The sequence below is a fragment of the Lissotriton helveticus genome, chromosome 9 (assembly GCF_964261635.1).
Source record: "Lissotriton helveticus chromosome 9, aLisHel1.1, whole genome shotgun sequence".
NCBI classification, from domain to species: domain Eukaryota; kingdom Metazoa; phylum Chordata; class Amphibia; order Caudata; family Salamandridae; genus Lissotriton; species Lissotriton helveticus.
In genome coordinates, this window is record NC_136070.1 from 1,252,986,846 (window position 1) to 1,253,010,204 (window position 23,359).

Genomic DNA, 23,359 nt, shown 5'->3' on the forward strand with positions numbered 1-23,359 from the left:
CTACACTTAAATACAGTTGAAAACCTTCATTAACATTGTAATCTAAATAGGAGTTAAACGTGCTTTGTTTTACATATTTGATCATTCTGGTACTTTTAGTGTGTTTCAGCAAAGTGACTTTAAGCTCCTTTTTTGATAAGCTTATCCACATTGTGGGTTCTCCAAAGATATCATATTCAAAAAGAGTCTCGTACCAACACCGGATATGACACAACCATGGTATATTTAAACGGAGGTCAAGTTTCAAACAATCGTTAATCACATCCTGTGTAAATTTTATTTCATGTTTGGACCAGATTGATCGCCATAGGGCCAAAGGGCGCAGGTCTATTAAATCCTTGAGGTGTTCTAGTCCCACTTCCCTATGTAATAATTCATTTGAAGCCGCAGTCGGGGCACAAAGCAATCGTTTCAGGAGGGCATTTTCCTCTTGCTGTATTTGGTTGCCACTCTGTGTGTGATATCCCCAAATCCCTGCCCCATACAGGGCTGATGATATGCACCTAGAATTGTATATAGACACCATCTCTTGAATTCTACGACCCCCTAATTTTGCTGCAAATCTAAAAACACCAATAATATTTCTTACCATTTTAAAACGTACACTCTCTTGTTCGTTAATCCACCTCCTGTCTCCTGAGAATGTAATGCCCAGGTAACAGAATTTCTTTACAGATTCCAATTTCTCCCCATCTAAATAAAAGGTCCTGCTCTTTCTTGTCTTCTTGCCAAAAGTCATTACAAAATTTTTTCCTTTATTAATTATCAGCTTTCTACTCTCAGTGAAAGTATGGAACTTATTTATTAGGCTTTGCAGGCCATTTTGGGTCCGGGAAAGAAGGACCGCGTCATCCGCGTATAAAAGAATTGGAATGGGGTTACCATTTATAATAGGGGCATCTGCTTGGACGGCTCTTAAAATTTGATCTATCTAATTTATAAATAATGAAAATAAAAGTGGGGCAAGAACACATGCTTGTCGAATGCCTCTATTAATTTTAAATAAAGGTGTACATTCTCCCGCAGATCCAAATCTAACTTTACAGAACAAGTTTTCATTCAGTCTGGCCAGGAGGTGGACAATTTCAATCGGGGCACCCATTTCTAGCAAAACCGGCCATAGGAGCGAGTGTTCCACCAAATCAAACGCCGAACTCAAATCAGCAAAACACAAAAATAAGTTGTCCCCTTTAACCTTTGTGTACTTGCTGATTATAAGTTCCAGGTTCACACACTGCTCCATCGTTCCCATCCCCCTTCTGAACCCATACTGCACTGGGGATAAGATGTTTTTTTCCTCGACCCAGGCTGCCAACCTTTCTCGAAGGACTCGACTAAGAATTTTAATTGATGAGTCCAGAAGCGAGATGGGGCGGTAATTACGTGCCTCTGATCTGGAGCCTTTCTTATAGAGGGGTACAATAATAGATTGACCCCATGTTGATGGGAGTCTATCTTCTATGGCAGCATTAAAATATCTTGTCAATATTGGTGCCCATAGATGTATTTCATGTTTGTAAAAATCCATGGGCACCCCATCCGGACCTGGGGCTTTGCCACCTTTACTATTTCTTATCGATTCAGTAACTTCGGATAGGGTCACAATTGACTGCATTTTTTCCCAATTTGTACTAGGCACAACATCTGTGGTTAAAATGTGCCCATCTGAATTAAAATCAGAATTAAAAATCCCTGTGAAATGGGCTATCCAGGCGCGGCAGCTTACATGCGAAGTAATTTCAGGAATGTTATCGTTCTTTAATAATGAGCTGTTTACAGTTTCCCAGAATAGTTTGTGGTTTTTAGTTTCTTCTGCCATATCCAGGGTGGACCAAGCTTCGTTTTGAAGTTCTTTTTTTCTAGTGGCCAGGGCAGTCTTGTATTTATGGCGCTCTTCTTTAATTTTAACTGTGTCTCTAGGCCTAGTGTCAAGAGCAATTTTAAGTTTGTTTAATGACAGAGCACATGATGACGGACAACGGATATTAGACTGAATTCATCGACGGCCAGTGTAAGTAGTTGACGGGGGTCGGTTACCTTATAGAAACTCACCTCCAGTGGGTCGGGATAAAATTGGTGGTTCTTGATGTTGGTGCCGCTCGCTCTGAGGTGTTTTTGCCCTGTGTACTGCTTGCCGCTACAGGAGTAGCTAAGAAGACTCCGAATCACCTTTGGTTTCCAGTGGGAGGAGGAGACCAACTCCGTGGCCGCAGAGGAGGCTAGAGGCGCGGCCCTGGGACTGCGAGGACCAGCATCCACCACCAACAGCTGGGCCCTCTTCCCGCGTGAGCCGCGCCCCCTCCCAGTGCCACGCCCCCACCAAAAACGCTCTTCACCTCTCGCGGCCCCCGCTACGCGGGAGCCACTCGCTCTGAGGTGTTTTTGCCCTGTGTACTGCTTGCCGCTACAGGAGTAGCTAAGAAGACTCCGAATCACCTTTGGTTTCCAGTGGGAGGAGGAGACCAACTCCGTGGCCGCAGAGGAGGCGAGAGGCGCGGCCCCGGGACTGCGAGGACCAGCATCAACCACCAACAGCTGGGCCCTCTTCCCGCGTGAGCCGCGCCCCCTCCCAGTGCCACGCCCCCTCTCATCTAACAGGAATTTAACCAAGTTCACTAACGAGCATCGCGGGACGCGTGCGGGTCGCAGCCTGGGCCAAGGGCGGGCCCGTTGTTGCCCGTTAGTGCCCGATAGCGACCGGACCGGGCCACCCCTCTAGGTTCCTTTATTAACTGTTCCATTTCACGGCACTCAGGGTGTTTCCGATATGTCAACCATGCCGAGTAGAACTAGAAGTAAAACCAAATCTAAAACTGCCCTGGCAGTAGCTCAAATCACCGGACCGATAGATCAATTCATCTCGCGGACCAACGAGGTAATTGACCATAGTATCTCTCTTCTCGAACATAGAGTGTCTCTAGACCTTATGAAAGCAAAACGCTCGTCCTTGGGTCTTCTAGCAACTGCAGTATCCCCCATCCAGCAAACTCTACATACCTCATCCCTCCCTTTACCTGGGACTGCATCTGATATCAACACAGTCCCATGTATAGTTGATCTATCAGTGACCCAATCAGAGTCTGAATGAGAGGACCTAGAGGCCACCCCGAACTTACTAGCCTGTCAAACACACGAAAGATCAGATTTAATCATAGATAATCATCTTCGAGGAATAAGGGAAGGAGCTATCCCCAAACAAGGTAGCGCGAACTGCTTTGATAATGCATGTGCTCCTGTCATCACTACGGGAATCGAGAGGGAATGTGGGGGGGATCGACCCAAACAATTAACGCAATTTGCATAACCTATGACAATTGCGTCAACGGAAAACAATTTCTCGTTTCCTCCTACACTTATTGAGGACACTGATAACCACTGTAAACTATGTAAAACAACGTCCCAAATATTAACCTCAATCAAAGACCTTCTCTCTCAACAGTTGAAACCAATACAAATCAGCATAAGGAACCTGGAAGCCCAATTAGCAATTCTATCATGTACACATCCCAATACAAATTCTTACCCAGCTAAGCAAGGGACAGGAAATGTCACTCACCCCCCAAAAGCACCTCATCATCCCCAATCAGCCATAGTAATAAAACAACCTGTCCCGATCATCCCACCCCATCAAAAACCAAAATATAGTGGTCCAATACAAAACCCGCAAGATTCATTGTCTAGTGTACAAAACCCCAAAACCACCTTAGAATTGCCCCAACACACGCCCAGTACAGGTCCGGTAAAAACAGGATTAACGGGGAAATCAACAGGAAACGTAACCACAAATCATATTACAAACAAATCGACACCGATACCCTCCAAATCAACGGTCTTACCTCAGCTGATATCTAAAAAGACCCCAAAAAAGACACCAGGAGTTAGGCGTCCAGTCCACCTGCCGCCAGAGGCTACCCCATATACAACCATTCTTACTGGAGTACCTGAACTAATGGAAGGTATGACAGAAACTGCCTGGTCACTCAAAAATAAGGTCATGCAGTGGCTAAGTATCAATAGGCCACTAGAACCTCACCACTCTGGAGGGATCTCTACAGTCCGCAGAGTAACATGGGTAGGTGGAGAACCTAAGTCGATCCACGGAGACTGCATTATAGTAACATGCAGAGATCCATCTACCGTGGAACACATTTGCTCCTGGCCCTCATTGGAGAAAAAAGGTGGAATAGATGCCCAACACCTTTCTTTCTTCTATCCGCCATTGAATTCACATCAATATATCCCAACCTGGAACTGGCACCACCCTCAAGAAGATCAATGGAAACAGGTGGGTTATACCTATGGCCATGGAAACAGAAATAGATCTAGAGATTGGCAAAGGCAGCCCTGGCAAGGCAGGCCCTATCATCCACAGGAGGGCTGGCAGGGTTTTCCAACAAGAAACCGTTTTGACTGCCTAGAGATGGTGGATTGACCGTTTAGGTCCCAACTAAAGAGTAAAAACATCTACACCATGTCTTCTCCAGCAATCCCTAGACACCAGCTATCCCCACCTAAATCCGGGACCCAAGCAAAACAAACTTCGCCTATCAACAAAAACTATAAGCTAGCGACTGTGGTAGACACCTCCCACATTTCTACTAACGGAGCGACGACCAGAGTTTCCGTTTTCCCTAGGGATAGGACAGATCCAAATTCCCATCAACCAAACGATCCGAGAGATACCATTAATCCTCCTCTGATCTTGACAGAGATTTCGACAGAGAGTTCTTCGAGGGATCCCCCCGCTCCACACGTATCCCTTGATTCTAATAAACTGAACCTTTCCATCATATACTGGAATGTTGCAGGACTGTCCTCCAAAATAACATCAGAGTCATGGTCTGAACAGTAAGGGAACATCAGGTACTCTGTCTTCAAGAAACATGGTGCACAACTCCAAAACATCTAACGGGATACAAAACCTTCTTCACCTCAGCAGTGCAGGGAGCTATGGGCAGGCCTAAGGGGGGTCTCATGATTTACATTGCCAATACTCTCCCCTGTATATCCATAAAAATGCTAAAAGAATCCTCGACCTACCAAATCATGCAAACAAATTTTACAAACGATTGCACTTATATCCTTATCAATTACTACAATAATTCAGGTACATTGGATTGTCTGACAATCCTAATAGAGATTGCCACTTTCCTAACAGCCCTGCAAAATGATTCTAATCAAAACACAGCACACCTAATATGGGGCGGTGATTTTAATCTCCCACTGTGTCTCAACCACAAAAGTGGAAACTGTGGGTTGCAAAATGAACTCGGCAGTCCCATGCCCCACTTTGCCCACTCGACCTGTGGAAACAAATTAAATGAGATTATATTCTCTCTAGACTTGGACTTTGTAAATGAACTAGTAGACCCACAGCAAGACTTTTTGCCAACTTTTCATGGAAGAGGCTTCCTAACAACCATAGACTATATATTGTCCTCCCATTCACTCAAGGGGCAACTAACAAACTTTGTAACTGGGACAAATGTTATGAGTGACCACTACCCACTCAGTGTAAGAATCACCCCAAAAACGGCCAATGCACACTTTGTAAAATCGAGTCTTTTAAACCAGCACTCACTAACTATGAATAAACTGAATGGCTACACGGTCAAATGGGCCAAGATTGACCCGGTGGAGATGACAGAGAGGATCCTTGAAAAATCTAAGCCATGGATACTGGAATGCATATCTTCAGAGACTACACCTCGAACAATTATTAACAGCTTTCACAACATCCAAGAAACAATCAGTAATGAACTCTTTGTCAAGCTAAAGAACATTAAGCCCTCTACTATGAGATGGTTCGACATAGCTTGTCGGAAGGCCCTTTCAAGCCTAAAAGAAGCCTTACATAGACCTATAAGAGATCATGTGGAAATTTCTAACCTAAGAAAATCATACAACTTAGCCAGACGGGAACGCAAAAAAGAAATCAAACAAGATCTATGGTCACAACTCCACGACAGCAGCCAAAGGAAGGATAGTGCCCTATTCTGGCAAGTTATAAGATCTCCTTTTCTGGCCGATAGTACTGAAGGCCAACACCTAGATGTGGCAGTAACTGAAGAAGACTGGGTTATGCATTTTTCCAAAATTTTTGGTCCATCTCCCCAAATTGCAGTAGACATCGGACCAGAACCAAGTGAAGCCCATATATCGAAGAATAACATCTATCCGATATATATTCATTTCCAACATAGCGAAGTTATCAAAGCAATCAAGGCATCGAAACCAGGCAAGGCTCCGGGCCCCGATGGAGTTCCAATGGACATCTTCCTCCATAATATAGAATTTTGGTCACCGATAATCACTCGGGTTATGGCAGCAGTAACTTCGGTTGGGCTTTTTCAGTCATGGTCGACATCTACCCTGTTACCCATCTTTAAAAAAGGCGACCGTAACGACCCAGCCTGTTACAGGCCAATCTCCCTTCTGGATTCCATGGGGAAAATTGCAGGTCGAGTGCTCCTGGACCGTTTACAATCTTGGGCCCAGGCAAACAACATCATAACCGACCTGCAATACGGTTTCCAGAAGGGGCTTGGGACCGTGGAACAGGCCCTCAACCTTGCCCTCCTGACTGGGAAATATGTTGGCGCCAAAGGAGGTAACATCTTCCTCGTCTATGTCGACCTTAGCGCGGCATTTGACTGCGTCCAACATGGAAAACTCTGGGAAATACTCAGTGACCTTGGAGTGGACCCCCCATTAATAGTCTTCCTACGTGAACTCTATTCTAATGCCTCAGGGCGAGTTAGATTCGGTACCAACGGTGAGCTGTCCCGCTCATTTCCAATAACAAAGGGAGTAAGACAGGGTTGTGTACTGGCTCCCTTCCTGTTCAATCTTTACACCAATGGACTAGAGCAGGCTATGCTGGAAGGGAGCCAGGATCTACCCCAGATAAACCACCGCCCGAGACCTACACTGCTATATGCCGATGATTCAGTCATCTTAGCCCGTACTTTGAATCAACTTCAGAACCAAATTAACAAATATAGCAGTTTCATGGACTCACTTGGCCTCAAAATTAACATAAAGAAAACTTTTACTATGCACATTGGCCCCAGGGTTAAAAACCATAGATCGATATTGGTGGATAACACGAAGCTGGAAAAAACCTCAGTCTACCCCTACCTAGGAATTCTGGTGAACGATGCTTTAAATTGGCGCCAAGCTACTGCCACTAGAAACCTTCAATTTCGACGTGCAACATCGGCCCTGATCTTTTTTTGAGGAAATTGGGGAAACCCGCTCCACCTGAACTGTTGAAAATTTACTACGCCAAGTGCCACAGCGTGGCTTCTTACGGAGCAGGCGTATGGGGGTATGGCCATATAGACCACCTACAAGTAACGGAGAACGGCTTTATCAAATATGTCCTAGCCCTCCCGCAAAGCTCCCCGATCTTTGCTTCGCACAGTGAGCTCGGCATGGAATATATTGCTGACACTATTCGCTCTCAACCCATCTTACTGTGGCAACGTATATGGACCAAACCTGAGTGTCATTTAACCCGTTCCCTCATCACAGACTGTTTAGCTCTATCCAACTGGCATAAGATCCCATGGCTGATTTACGTACGGAACTTTTTTAATGACCTTGGCTTCAAGTCTTACTTTGAAGATCCTGCTACTACCGAAGATATCTCCAGGAAACACTTAAAATCAATGTGCTTGGCACACCTGAGAGAGCTCCGAAACCAAGCTGAGATCACAAAATCTTCAAATGAACAAATTTGTGCAATACAACCTCTCAAAGGCATGCAACCCTACCTGTCCTACTTTTTGTCAAACTATGAGAAATTCTTACTAACAAGATTTCGTTTTAATACGTTTTTTTGTCTAGTCTCTTTTCCGGAAATTCAAAACTGGTCCCGCAAGCTGATGAACTGTCCATGCGATGGAATTTCTCTGCAGACAACGATCCATGTTACTTTGTTCTGCAAATTTTACAAATCTCCACGTAAATCTTGGATTATCCCACTCCTTCGATCCAGTGGCCATAGACAGTGCTACTCTGCATTCCTTTTTCTGCAGTGCTTGAACACACCACATGAAGCTAAATCCATAGTGACTTTTCTTAAAGCCACCATCACATTACGTCAAAAACTTTTAAACTGATCAGAAACACTTAAATCATAAGCTTCTGCCAAGTATCTTTTTTAACCTTGTCTTTTTTAAACTTATGTTTGTGATGAAAACTTTTTTCTATGTACTTTTTATGATTATACAACTGATAATCGAATAAAAGTTATTGAATGACAGAGCACAGTGCTTGTCAAACCATACCACTTTTGTTTTCCTTAATTTTCTACTCCTAACAGTAAGTGAGGCGTCAATTGCTTTGATTATGTTCCGGAAATTCACAATTAAATTTCCTGGGGACACTTTAGGTGCCAAGCAGTAACCTATTTCCCTCCTACATTTTGAAAGTACATCCATCATAAATTTAGTGGGGTCAAATCTAATCCACTTTATTCTCATGCCGTTTGGTCTTTCAGCTGAGATTCCTTGAATAGGTCTCCCATAGGCATGAGTTTTTGGCCCACATCCAAATAGTACCAGTGATATGCTATTGTGGTCGCTCACTAGTTGCACAACTATCCAAACATTGGTGTAAACTGAACCGTTAGACACCAAGATATGGTCAATATTAGAGTGGGCGTCCCTCCCTCTAAATGACGGACAATCTTCATTGTCTTTATTCTTAGTGCAATCTAGTAGTTCTAAATCTAATTTGGCGACTAGGTTATTCAAAGCACTTCCATAATTGGTGTGTGGGAAATGATTAAAAATGATACTACCTCCACTATGATACTCCCCTCGATGACCACAGATCCCCTTCTGTGCATGGCTACATGCTTGAATATTGAAGTCTCCTGCCCAAATTATTACAGGGGGGTTACTTGATGACTCTAATACTCCCTCTACTGCCTGCTCTATGTCCCTTACAATCATGCCCCGATTGGGTCCAGTGATATTATTATAGAAGTTTATTACAACTAGGTCCCTTCCTTTTTTGTGTACAAGGCGCAAAATTGATGCATACGGAGCCACCTCCACATAACTCCCAAAACTGAACTCAGTTAAGGAGTTCGATACCAGAGTCAATAGCCCACCTTTAGCTCTTCCTGCTAAGGAAGCAGTTGCATCCATACTATATGATGTATACCCCTCAACTTGTATTTGGGCTTTGTGCCAAGTCTCCTGAAGACAAATTATATCATGGCCGTATGTGATGAAACTGTTCCAAAAGGGCGTACCAATTTTAGCAGCAATTCCCGCTATATTCCAAGTTATAAACATGAGGCCGTCAGCGGTATTGGCATGGGTGCTGTCATCTAGCACCACCATATCAGATCTTTCTAGACTCTCCCCCAAATTTATGTCTATAACAGAGGTTACATCAGGATAGTTTATTTTATCAGTTTTGTGCTGATCATCACTTGTCGGCCCTATTATGTTATCCCCTTCTTCCATTTCTATAACCCGCAACCTGTGATAATTTTCAACATTTCCCCCAGATACAACTACTTCAAAGTGGGGCGGTATAATTTGTTCCTTCAGTCAGTCATTCTCATCCAGTAAGCCAAACACCTGAAATCTGTTATGAGTCGGGATTGCAAAGTTATCCCATGTATTATGAAATGGAGCAAAAACATGAGCTGCGTTATATGGATTATGGTAGGTATCTCTCTGATAGTCGGCAATCTGGACTGTAGCATATTTCCCTGACTGGCCCCTATAGAAGTAATCTAAAGGGAGCAGTGTTGTATTGTACTCATGTTTGGAAGGCGCAGGTGCATTAAGGATCGAGTCTCTGGCCCTGTCAGGAGTTCTAAAATGTATGACTATGCAATCATCATTTATTTCCTTTTTACTAGGTCCCACCCATCTTACTCTCTGTGTTGAAATAATCTGGTTTGCCCCACGCATTGGAAATCTACAGTTATGAGTGAGCCAATGCAGTGTTTTATTCTTGAGAGTTTGCTGATTTTCAAACTGGGTAGGCTTAAGCTTTGGTACATTGGCAAGCATAGCTACATACGCGCTGCTTTCCGGTGGTAAATTTATCACCGCAGGAATTATATTATTGGTGGTGATATTACGTGTAGGCGCTACCCTGTCCGTTTTATTAAAGCCTATACCACCTTTATCCCTTTGAACCTAAACAGGTTTCTTCCCCATTGTTACGTTGGAGGTGTTGGTAGATGGAATTGCCGAGGTTGTAGCAACATCGACCATAGTGGGGTGGCTAACTGTTTTTGTTTGACTATCCGCCTGGTTAGTGGTGGGTTTAGCCTTTTGGGTACTAGTTGTGGGATGCTTGATGTACGCGCTCAGTTGTTCTAGGAAGTCTAAATTAGCTATTCCTAACTTTTCTAGAGTTTCTACCTTATTGGTTAAGGCGCTCAGTCTTTCAGTTACTGGTGTAATATGTGATTTTACTAGCTGCTCGAGCTGTAATAATAGATTTGGTTGAACGGTGCCCTGGTTTTCATTTAATTGCGAGTTTCCACTCTGTTGTAAAGCATTTCCTACCCCCCCTTGTATCGGGATTGTGTTAGTTGCCTTCTTCTTTCTACTTCTATATCCCCTCCTAGGTCTATTTGAAGCTACCAACTTCCTGTTAGGTACTGTTCTGCATTTGGATCGACCAGCTTCATGATCACTCATACTGTATGACGGGCTCATATTCACTGTTCCATCTGACAAATTAATATCATTATTTTCACAATCATCTACATCCACTCTGACGTTGGACACATCAATCTTTGTAAGAGGAGAAGGGATCTCACTGGGCTGTAAAGTGGGAGTTAATGACAGCCTATTCTCCCGAGTAGAACACTCAGACGATGACTGTTGTAGAATGTCCGCGTGATTCGCGCCATTCCCCGGTAAATCCACAAAGGAGTCTAATAGAATTGAATCCTGTGATATAGCTGTGATTGTAGATGTATTGGCAGGTATATTGGCTCCTTGCGTAGACTGGGTTATTAGGCACAAACTCGGTGGTAACGAGAGGCGTCTTTCTGTATTTTCTATAGCTGTGACAACAACCCCAATAGTTTGTTGCAGCATTTTATCAATGGCAGTTAGAGTTGGAAGTGGGGTTGTTGCCTGGGCTAGCTTCCTTGATGTCGATCGAGTAGACATTGGTGTCTTTTTAACCATGATTAGGATGGGTATACCTATGAGGTCTTTAAGAGGGCCACAATATAATCACACTCGGTTAGGCAAGTAAATATTACCTTAGACGGTGAATTGTTGGTAGGATCAAGAGGTGTGGCCCAGACCAGACTCCTCAGGCCTCTGAGGGCCTAAGAGGGCCCGCCCTTTGCCCGGGCTTTGCCCGGCGTCCCGCGAGACGGGGATTTCACCGATTTTAAGCGCCTCCTGGCGCGGTCCAATGATGCGTGGGCCACAGGGGTTGCTGGGAGTTGTGGTCCCCAGCCCCTCCTCCGCTCGGCGGTCGCGCTGGCTAGATGGCAGGAACCAGCGGGACGGCGGGAGGCAGGCAGGGGGTCCCATTGGCAGACACACGATCAGCAGACACCCAGAGTGGACGTGGCCAGGTCAGCAGAAGTTCCCCGCTCGACTGGGGATTGCACCGATTTTAAGCGCCTCCTGGCGCGGTCCAATGATGCGTGGGCCACAGGGGTTGCTGGGAGTTGTGGTCCCCAGCCCCTCCTCCGCTCGGCGGTCGCGCTGGCTAGATGGCAAGAACCAGCGGGATGGCGGGAGGCAGGCAGGGGGTCCCGTTGGCAAACACACAGACAGCAGACACCCAGAGTGGACGTGGCCAGGTCAGCAGAAGTTCCCCCAATGAGTCAACCCATGGATGTTCCAAGACCATATTCGTAATTGCACAACATTATCTGTATCTAAAAACTTTAAATTTCCAGCTCCTCTATGCACATTTGCAAGAATAGCTGGTAACGAGGATCAATCTTCTATTCGCACGTTATTTTTTGGCAACCACTCGCAGATTCTGCTCCCTGGTTGTAAATTGGTCATCAGCAAGCCTGAACTGCAGGCTTGGGTGGTAACTGATGGACCTGTCGCTCCTCTAAGTACTGGATTTGGCTTGTAGGTTTCCACCTTTATTCTCTCCTTTTCTACCTGAGGGGCCAATGCCTCTAGAATCGGGGGTAATCTAAAGGGACCCATTTCTCCATCTTAATGCCACATTCCAGAAAATAACAACTTGAAGCTAAGATTTTATTCACTGATTCATTAGTGGTCCAATTTGTAATAGTGGACTCACAAGACGTGAGTTGTTTTATTTGTTTGAACTGGACCAACACCAGATCTAAGGTTTTAATACATGCTAAATCCGGAATAGTTGATAGTTTTTTCAATATTAAGCTCTGATTGAGGATAACATGGATAGCCCGGGATTCATATAAAGGATGTAGTACCAGTTTTGTTCCCCAATTATTTGTACTGTTAACCTGTCTACTGCCTAGAAAGCTTGATGGGACTGATTTACTGTCTTTAGTTGAGGGAATATTTGTGGATACTTTTAACGGTGTTAGACTCTTGGTGCCAATGGGCTTAATCATTTCCGCCATACTTGGGCAAATCTGAGGATGAACTACCTAATCTTGAAGGGGGCAGAATTTCCTGAAGTTTATTATCATATCTAGACCCCTTTCCCTTATTAGTCCCTCTTGTTTCATGATTCTTTACTACCATTTACAGATACTTGTGCCTCACATCTCGATTGTTTCACTAAACCAGATAAACGAATAGAAGGTTCCTAGCCATCTTGAACGGAGTCCTGAACTGGGCACTCCTATTGACGTAATAAAAATTGGATAATAATCCTTTGGGTTTACTGCTGTAACCACAACAGCAGCTGGCTTCTTAGCCTTATTACTAGTTTTCCGCAACCTTTTTCATGCCCTCTTAGATAATAGAGAACAATCACTAAAACTATCTCCAGAGCTTAAACATGGAGGATTAACAACCCGAGTTGGCTTAATTTTCTTCTTTCTTTGAGAAACATGACCTTCATCGTTTTGTGTGTCCAAGCCCAAACAGATCTCCGGGGCCCCACCTAATTCATTCAGGTCTATAATAATATCCTGATTTACATCCATCTGGGGTTGTAGCTGATTCAAATCTGTACTAGATGCACTTGTTCCCATGATGTCATGGGAAACTAGGATTTTATTCGAAAAAGTGTTCTGCGCTGATTTTTTCAACTTCATTGACAAGTGATCCTACATTAAAGGTCGGCCACCTTATCTAAAATATGAGAACATGTGCATCTTATTAATTGATCATTGACTCCATTTTGAGCCTTAACCACCAAACTTGTCAGAGTTTTCAACTGTGTATCAATGCCTGCCACATAGATAGCTAGAGTGTTTATTACCTCTACCTGTATTTCCAGTTTATTAGAGTGGAACTCGAGTGTGGTTGTAATAGCATTCATTGTATTTAATACATTTTTCCACACACCATTTTTATCTGCATAGGCGGAACGTCAATTTATCCAGAAATGAGAGATCTGCAGAGCTTAATGAGTTATCTGTGTGCTCCCTGTTCTGTATACCAGGTTGAATATTTATGGCATTACTTTTTAAGGGGATTAAAGGCAAATGGGCATCTGTAACCTGATCCCCATCACAGATCCCTGAGCCAAATGTTTAATGTAGGCGAATCTAGACTCTCGCATTTCCTCACTGCCCCTGTCTCAGGTAAACAAGGTTTCAAGAGACTTTGATTTACTGGATTTATATACAATTCACCCAAACAAATTACAGAATCAACACTGACATTTGAGAGATTTGAGAGATTGTTACACTTGGATATATCTGAAAGAATATCTTCCGCCTGTTGCACACAATTCGGACTAGGCTTCAGATTTGATTGGGTAGTCAACACATTTACCTGCCCAACTTTGGGGTCATTGTGAATTTGAGCAATAACTACTACCTCACCAGGTAAATTTGTTGCCACAGGTGAATTAAACACTAAAGGCAAACCACCAGCAAACTGTTTTCCAATGTCTCTCAGTTTGTCGCAATTTAATGCAGCGGGTGCATTTGATTTTAAAGGCGTACAGCTTGCTGACTGTCTTCCAGAGCCTTTCAGTTTGTTGCAGTGGAGTATGGCATCATCACAAAGTGTATGGACAATAGATGCACACATATTTTCCAATTCAGGCATAGAAAGGGGAAATTCGGCTTTGCTGTTGCCTTCAAACTGAGCAACATCTTTTGGTTTAAAGAAGTCTATTATACTTGACTGGAAAGAATGGGCCACACCGACCCCCCCCAGCGGGGGCTTGATTGTGGACTACTCCTGTGGCACTCGGTACTCCCCCCAGACTTAGTGAAGGCCCATCTGTGACCTGAGTGTCCTCAAGTTCAATGTTGTTTGCCTGCAAAGTATCTTTATGAAAGCAAACTTGCGTATTCATTGCTGCTTTTATCCTTTTTGTAGTTGGACTTGAAATGAGTGTTGCACTTCCCCTCTTGTGCAACCTGACCTCATGATGCAAACATAGAACGTCCAAGGATCTGGTCTACAGGATAACTACAGCTCTGGGGCTCCGATACAGTCAAACATCGGTGCGGAAAGATGGTCGGGTGGGCAGGCAGGCGGGCAATGAACCACACTGTCCTACAAACCTAAAGCCGGTCGCTTCCGGAATTCCGCAATATCAAGCGAAACCACGAAACTAGGCTCTAGCTGCCGCTCTAGCAACTGCCGCTGATGCACCTTACCTCGAGATTGCTTCGGGTTGATCAGAGAGCTGAATGCAGGCCAGGACTGAATGGGGAGCAGTGGAGCAGAGGATCAGTAGAGCAGAGCGATGAATGCAGTGGCTGGATACTCTGCTCCGCTCTGCCCTGGCACTGGTCAAGCTCTTCTCTTCCTCAACCGGTCAGCTCCTGTCCGCTCACACTGTTTGTTTCACACGCACTTCCAATCCCGTTACTCAAACTTTAATATAGCATCCCGCTTTTTCTCAATTGGGATTAATACGTCGTTTTTTTCCCTTACTTATCTGCAGTCTTTCAAATGCAGGCTTTGGGGGGGCAGATCACGTTCCACAGGGGGAGAGTGGACAGGGAGCAGTCCTCACAGTCAATGCAAGACGCACCGACCTAATGCTGACCGCCTCCGCATGACTGAGAGGTACTGCGGCACTAGCCTTACCCGTCTTTGCCAGTAACACCTGAGATCCTCTGGGCCGCAGGCCTTTTTTCCCCACCTCTTCAAGGCTTTTCGAGATTTGGAGTGGTCTGGTCAAACCCGCAGCTCTTGGCTACCGCAGCTGCTCTGCTCCGCTCCTCTATCGCAGTTCGTTACTACCAGTCACTTCAGCTTCCGCTAGCTCGGGCCAAGACTATGCCTCTCTGTTTCGCCCACCGCTGCCATATCTTGGCGTGTTTTCGCGGGCACCCCATTGCCCAGTAAATAGCAATTTCCATTCCCTTGCAATGATCCATTCCATTATTCCAGGTACCTACTGTGGGTTGTGATACAACAGGCCTAACAGCCCTAAGGTTGGGTGCACTTTGCTACATGTGTGGGCATAACTGCATGAGCAGATATGCCCTTGTGCTGGCCAGGTTGATTACAGCCTGTACAAGTGAACAGGGAACCCATTTTAAATACATGTGCTGGACACTGTTCAAAAACTAGTTGCCCAGCTACATGATGGCTTCGCTGAAACCAAAGATGGTTGGCGTTAAACATCCTATATTAGTGAACCCACGCTGATTCCAGTGATGGATTTATTAATACATGCACCCAGAGGGCACCTTGGTGGTGACCTCAGAAAACCTACCAACTACTAGCGTGCTGGCTGACTGGTCCTGACCAGCCTGCCAACACAGATGAGTTTCACCCTCTCAGGGGTGAGGGCCTACGCTCTCAGGAGGTCAAGAACAAAGCCTGCTCGGGCAGAAGTGTTTAAACCCCCTCCTACAGGATAACCTGTGAATTAGCATTCCAAGGCAGGGAGTTTCAAAGCCATCTTTGTGATGGCACACTTTAGAATTATGGGATAGGGTTATGGCCACTTCCCATAGGAAGTAGTCATATAGGGGTCCTGGTGACCAAAGGGGTAAGTAGCCGATTGTGTACTATCCTACACTCCCCTAAATTTAGTATTAAGGGGAGATCCTGGCACCAGAAAATCAGATCCTGCCAACCTAAGAGAAGGACTGAAGATCCACAAAAATCAAGAACTGAGGAAGAAGTAATTGGCTCAGTGCCAACCCTGCCAGCCTGTTCGCTTTTCATGACAATTGCGCCAAAGTCGACTCATGCTGCAAGCTGTTGTGCCTCCAAAAGCCTAGGGGGACTGCCAGAACATCTGCTAAGACTCTGGAACTCCAGTGAAGCAGCAAAACTGCTTCTCTCCACTCTGCAGGTACCAAAGAAAGAACTATGAGGACCGCATACACCCGACACCAACCAGAACCACTGCGCCCATCGCCCGAGCCGAAGTGGGCCAGCGGTGGTAACATGTTCCCCAGCCCTCCAGAGACGAAGGGTTATGTTGTATACTTGGGCCACCTTGTAGGTGGAGGCAAAGTTGAAGCTTTACAGCCCAAAATCCAGACCATTCTAGACTGGCAAGCTCCAACCACCCAGACTAAAGTCAGGGCATTTCTTGGCTTGCCTGGGTACTACAGGAGGTTTGTGAATGGACATGACATCATTGTAGCACCCCTCACCGAATTGACCTGAAAGAAGCAGCCCAAGAAAGTAAACTGGACAGTGAGCTGTCAAGAGGCTTTTGACACTCTGAAGTAAGCAATGTGGTCAGCAGCCATTCTAAAAGCTCCAGATTATACAAAGCAGTTCATCGTACAAACAGATGTTTCTGTGTATAGGATAGATGCAGTTCTATCCCAGACCAAAGATGATGATCAGGACCATCGTGTTGCTTTTATTAGAAGGAGTTCACTCCCAAGGGAACAGCGTTGGAATGCCATTGAGAGGGAAGCCTCTGCTGTAGTTTGGTCACTGAAGAAGCTGAGACCCTACCTGTCTGGGACTCACTTCCTCGTTCAAACTGACCGCAGGCCTCTCAGATGGCTTATGCAAATGAAAGGGGAAACTCCAAACCTATTTAGGTGGTCCATCTGCCTTCAGGATATGGACTTTACAGTGGAATGCAAACCTGGGACCGACCATGCCAAGGCCAGGTTCTTCCACTTAGACAATGAATACTCTTCATAAATGTAGTGTCATCCTCTTTTGTTTGTGTGTGTGTGTATGAAAGTGCCTCTTTTAGACATGGTCACCCTCACTTTTTGAACACTGGTACTGATGTTTTTGATTGGAAGTTCACTGGATCCCTGCTAAGCAGGCCCCAGTGTCAGCACGCTTTCCCTAAAAAACTACACAAATGTTAATTGTACCCCAGTTGGCAAGAATTTTAGCACTCTTGTAAGACCCTGGTAATTGGTACTGATGAGTTGTTGTTAACTCTGTTGTGAGCAGTTTGTTGCAAGAAACATGTAGACCTCCTAAGGGAATCCTGGATTCATTGGTGTCCTCTGGGATTCAATGCTTGTTTTTATTCTTGGCTGAGTTCTTATTGGTTCCCATTAAAGGCCTCAGTTTTTTTAACCAATGTTAAACCTCTCATTCCTCCAATCTACCACTCTCTCATCCCTCGCTACAATCTAGTGCAGGGCATTACTCTGCTTCCCGAGTATTAAAAGAGCCCCCTTGTGAGTTGTGAGCCGCGTTGCATGATGAAGCATGCCACTTCGGTTGTTGAGGGATTGTGTATCTGATAAAGAATGCTTCCCTTGAGTGACCTGTAAATACACAATAACACAACATATGCACGAAAGTGAGAAAACAAAACCCCCTTATATCACTTTATATTAAAATCCACCACTAAGGAATCTCTTTGGAACAACAATTCTTGGTGTTCTTGTAGTATCTGTACGCACGCCCTGGCAGCCAACATATAATGGAGTTTCTCTTGTTTTTAAACTCCATTTCAAGATGCACTTGTTAGTGCTAAGAAAGGCAAGGTGTCTGCACCCGGACGGCAGACCATCATTTGCTCGTTAAAACCAAAGGATCGTATTATAAACCGGGGTTTCATAACATTTTTGATGATGGCAGAAAAGGAACTAAATGCTTGAACAGTTGTGTATTTAATATTGTATGTGGCTAGGAGTTACGTTCAAACACAGTGGTTTCTGCTTGTTGTTTTCTAATGTTCCCTGATTTTGTTTTTAGCTTTAAAACTATTTTATAGTGTATTGACGCACAGTAGATTTTAATGTTATGCACTCATTCATGCAGTTGTTTAAAGTAATTAAGCATAATTAAAATCAATTTGAATGTATCTGTATCTAATTTAGGAATAATATAATGAATTTTTGTTTGTAATACCTTAGCACACAGGTTTCAATTCTAGTGTATTCCATAGTTCCATTGAAACTGTTACACTATATGGTGCCTTTTCCTTCTTCCATACCATAACTTATAAGAGACTGAGTGCCTCATTACAAGTTGGCCATTAACTTCCAATATGTGTGTAGGAGGCTGGCTAAGTATACGGTGAACACTTGTTTAAGTGAGGCACTGTGCACTAATCCAGACAACCCTTATGGTGATTTTAGTGGTCTTAGACAACCTTAGAAAGATCTCTAAGTGGTATCTGTGGAGAGAAGCCTTAAGGTTTATCTAGGACGAGTGTTAAGCAGCTTGTTTTACCAGATCTTAATCATGTAGTGTAGGTTAAACGAAAAAGAACCTCACTGTGTAGTTATACAAATATGTCTGTTTATTACACAACACTCACTAACACATTGGTATATCTCCTACCCAGAGATATCAACACAAATACACAACAATTCAATTTCAAGCGGTAACTAGGCACAATACACAGTGGTCTCCAGTGGGGGACCAAACCATATACTAAAGAAGTGGAATGCAAACTGGGACCTGGGTTGGGACTTGGACTAGGAGACTCAGAAGAGCTGGGGATAAAAGAAACCACCCAAAGTACCCAGGAACCCCCAAAGAGGCTGTGTGCAGAGTGGGACCACAGCCGCGAACCTAATAGAAGTCAATGGGAAAGTCGCTGTTGCAGTTTTAAAGCAGGACCATTCCCAGTAGACCCTGAAGAAACCCAGTGGCAGACAGAAGGTTGGAGAGTCACCCCACCCATGGGTACCCCAGGAACCCGGATACCAACACCAGGGAAGCAGGGTGCATAGGTGCAAAGGAACATCGGAAACCGTCGTAGACCACAATTGAGGACTTCAAACAAGATGCCACTGGCAAAGAAGGTGAAAGAGACCAGTGGAATCCAAATGTGGATTCTAGGCGAGAAGAACCTGCAAGCTGAGGGAACAGAGTCTATGCCACTCAGAATTGACAAGAAAGCATGGAAGAGCAATGCCCACCGTTGTCGGAAGATGCAGGAGTGCTTGCGGTGACCTTGTCATTGTAGCTGTGGGAACCAAGCTACGCTGAGGAAGCCCAAAAGCCTCAACTTTGAATGGCCGGCTGCTGCCTTTCCTCTATCCTCTTCTTCCTGTCTTCAGTCCCAGCCAGCAGCAGGAAGCACCCGGACACATTGGTGCTCAGACTGGGACATGTTTCTCATCAGGCTGTGCATTACAGCTTGGTGGGGAAGAAGCAAAGTGTGCATGATTGTTTGACTGACCCAAGAGGGCCCTCCAACAGTCATGCGCACTTAGGGAGTACCATCCACTCCTCCCTCCTGCTCTGGCCAGCCCCGCCCCACCCATGCCTGCAATAGGAATAATAAAATGATAATAACAATGTTATTATCATTTTATTTTTCCTTTTGAGCAGTGGAGCGACTCTCCTCCGCCTTAGTGGAGGAGCCGCCACTGGATTATGTGACATGGGAATTATTTGTCTTTGTTATTTTATATCCACTAGAAACATGGATTAGCCAAAATAATCTACTGATTTATCAAGTTGGGTTTTCTGCTTGTCGCTCAACTATCACAATATTCTATTACATATACATTTTGAGTGGTATCCATGTGTCAAGGAGCTACATGAAATTATTCCTTCTGTTTGTTGATTTTTATGACATACCTAAAGAATTTGTGCATCCCAGATTATTTGCTGCATGTAATAGTAAATTTGGGCTCTACCAATACACTATGGGCCTGACTTAATAGTTGGCTGACGGCCTGTCATTCCATCATGGCAACGGAGTAAATTACTCTGTCCCCACAGCAGAGGTAGCGCCCGCCAAATTTATAATTGATCATCAAGCACGCTGTCATTTGTAATGCATTGGCAGGAGTCGCTGTCACAGCTGTTCCTGTCAATGCATATTGCTGCACCAGGTTTGTGATTTTCAAACATGAAAATCACAAACCAGGATTTTCTTTTTGAAAATAATAAAAGGTAATAATCCCTTCACCACGGAAGTCATCACCCATGGTGGGGGACAAGCATTGGTAAATGCAATAGGTTTCCCCAATGTGATTGATAATCAACAATTTTTTGTTGTAAGTTGTAGCTTGGTGAGCAGTTGTGCAATAAAAGTTACTGAAACGCCACTAAAGTGTTATGACTTGTTTATTGAGAAAGGCAATACATTGTACTGTTACTGGTGGTCAACTCACATGATGCCACAGTGGGTCACACCATATTGGCTGCCTACACTCTGTCTCCTGGGGAACAGCAGATATCCAATGGTAGTGCAAAGTGAGCTGAAACTTCTGCAGAGACGAGGTTTCCAGCGTGTGTAAGGAGGCTGTGGGCAGCCAATATCCATCAGGTGTTTTACAACATCCTTGGAGAATGGAATAAATATGACAAATTGAGAAAAGGGATGAAAAAGAAAGTGATAGAGTGAGATAAAAAAGCAGCAAAAGTAGGTTGAGGTAGTAAAGAGACATGAGATAAAATGACATCAAGATTTGGCAACCTTCAAATTGGCAACCCGCGCACTGGACTGCACCAGTCTCCTCTGTAAAATTTTGTCCCCTTGCACTTGAAAAAAAATTAGGCACTTACTCACCGTGCAGCCAGAAGTGCTGCTGAGCAAGACTGAGATAATTTGGCAGCGCTATGAGCTTCACTGTGTGTAAAAACACAAAGCCCAAGTTTGCAGTAGTGAGAGTTTCCGGGGGCTAGCTCCCTTAGTGGTGTAGCACAGAGGCAGGCCTCCTTTACATACTATTGCCTTTTTAAATGTGTAAGTAGGCCTTGCACCCACGGTCAGCGGGGAACAGGTCGCCACTAGACACATTTTCTGTGGAACACAGAGCCCAGAGTTTTCACTTCAGCTGGAAGGATATATGTGCCTTTGGAACTGGTGAACCAGGTATGAATTGGCTCAGGGCAGATTGATTTTTGGCAAACATCTAAAAATATACTGTGGTGCTCCTTTGAAACAGTCGAGGCTCTTGAGCCCGATTTGCACTGCATAACTGAAAAAATAAAATAATGCATATGACAGAGAAAGACACAAAAGGCTAGATGTGAGGTGCACATATGTAGCACTCTGGCTGCTCCCACAGCACTGCCGTCTCTCCACGCTGTCTGCCTCAGCAAGGGCTGTCAGCACCTGCGATAGGACATTAACCGATGTAACAAAAATTAAGCAACAACATGCAGCCAACAAAAACAAGGAAAATGCGTGCTGTACTGAGAAGATTTTGGACAAAAAAAAGGAAGAAATTGAACTTTAAAAAACATTGGACAAACCAAAAAGAAATGCAGTCGACAAGATCTCTTAAAACAGTCTTAGGTTCTTGAGTCCTATTCGTGCTGCAAAACTTTTTGAAAGTACACGCGACAGAGAAAGGCACAATGGTGTAGATGTGAGATGCACATACAGAGTACTCTGACCACTCCCACAGCACTGCCCGACTCTCCACACTGCCTGGCTCTGTGAGAGCCATAAGCGGCTGCGATATGACATTAACCCATTAAGCAACAACGTGCAACCAACAAACATGCGTAAAATGCGTACTGGCCTGAGAAGATTTGATCTTTGGACAAATAAAAGGAAGACATTAAAAAATTAAAAACGTTGGACAAACAAAAAAAAATACTTTCGGCAAGCATGCTTTAAATGTGTGCATCCAAGGAAAGATAAGTAAAGCTAAACAGTAATAGCTGTGCAGCCTTAACCTAATAAAAGAAGTTCCACTCCCCAAAGCGGATGAGAATGAGTACTTGGACCACATGACACTGATAAGAAAAACACACAAGGAACAACCTATAGAAATGGAGGAAAAGTAAAGTGGCAAACACACCGACCATTAAGAAGCAAAGGCGGGATTGAAGCCCCTTCTAAGATACTTTAAATAGAATATATTTCACAAGCACAGCGTAAGCGCTGTGCAGGTGAAACCTAAAAATGTCTACTAGTCCGCCCATCCTGGTTGGCTGGACGGACATGTAGCCATGTCTTTGAAGACCCTCAGTCCATTGGGCCGTCTGAGAGTTTTGGCTATGGCAGTGACAGAGTATTCCCTGCCATAGCCAAACCAAAGGTCTGACCGCATTTAAATCAAGTGGGCGGACCTTCATGTTGGTGGTATGTATACTCCGTTGTCATTGCAACGGAGTATACACACCGCCAACTATAAATCAGGCCATATGTTATGAATGGATCAGTTTTGAACTAAAACCAAAATTCCTATTGCTAATGGCCTAAAACTGGGTTGTCGCCTTTGCCCTCTAATATTTTCGTCATCTGTATCAGACGTTCAAAGATTTGTACGTCCTTTTAACCCCATTCCTCTCAAATTAGTGTCGACACAGCTATCTACATTAATGTGTGACGGTTTAGTATTGATGGGGTAGGCCTACATTGTTTTATGTATGCTTTGAGCAGCTACTTGAGCACCCATTATGAAAAAAGGTAAATTATGATAATGGGTTTAGAGAGCTAAATGGCCACCATCAGTGGTCAATCAAACAGGCTTGCAGCACCAAATAAAAGATAAAAGGAATAAAGCCAACTACTCAGTAAAATCTGTTATAGGTCACAATTAATAGGGATATTATCAATAGCAGGATGAGAAATCCAGCATTAGATTCAGCCTCCATATACCATAATCTCAAACACATTTTCAATCCATTTACAGTCAACATTATTCCATTATTCATATTGTCATAGGAACTACAATGTGACAAAGCAGTTTGTTTATGCCTAATCCCTATACTATTTTTTAAATCTTTTTATTATTAGATGATCGAGCCAGTGGCCTGCCAAATGTGCTAAATGTACGGCAACAGGACGTTTGCCTATTGAAAAAACAGATAGAATACAGAACCGTCCTTACTAATCTGTGCCTGCTCATTGATGATGTTGTCAAAGGTACTGTTCAGTTTTTCAAATGTTGTAT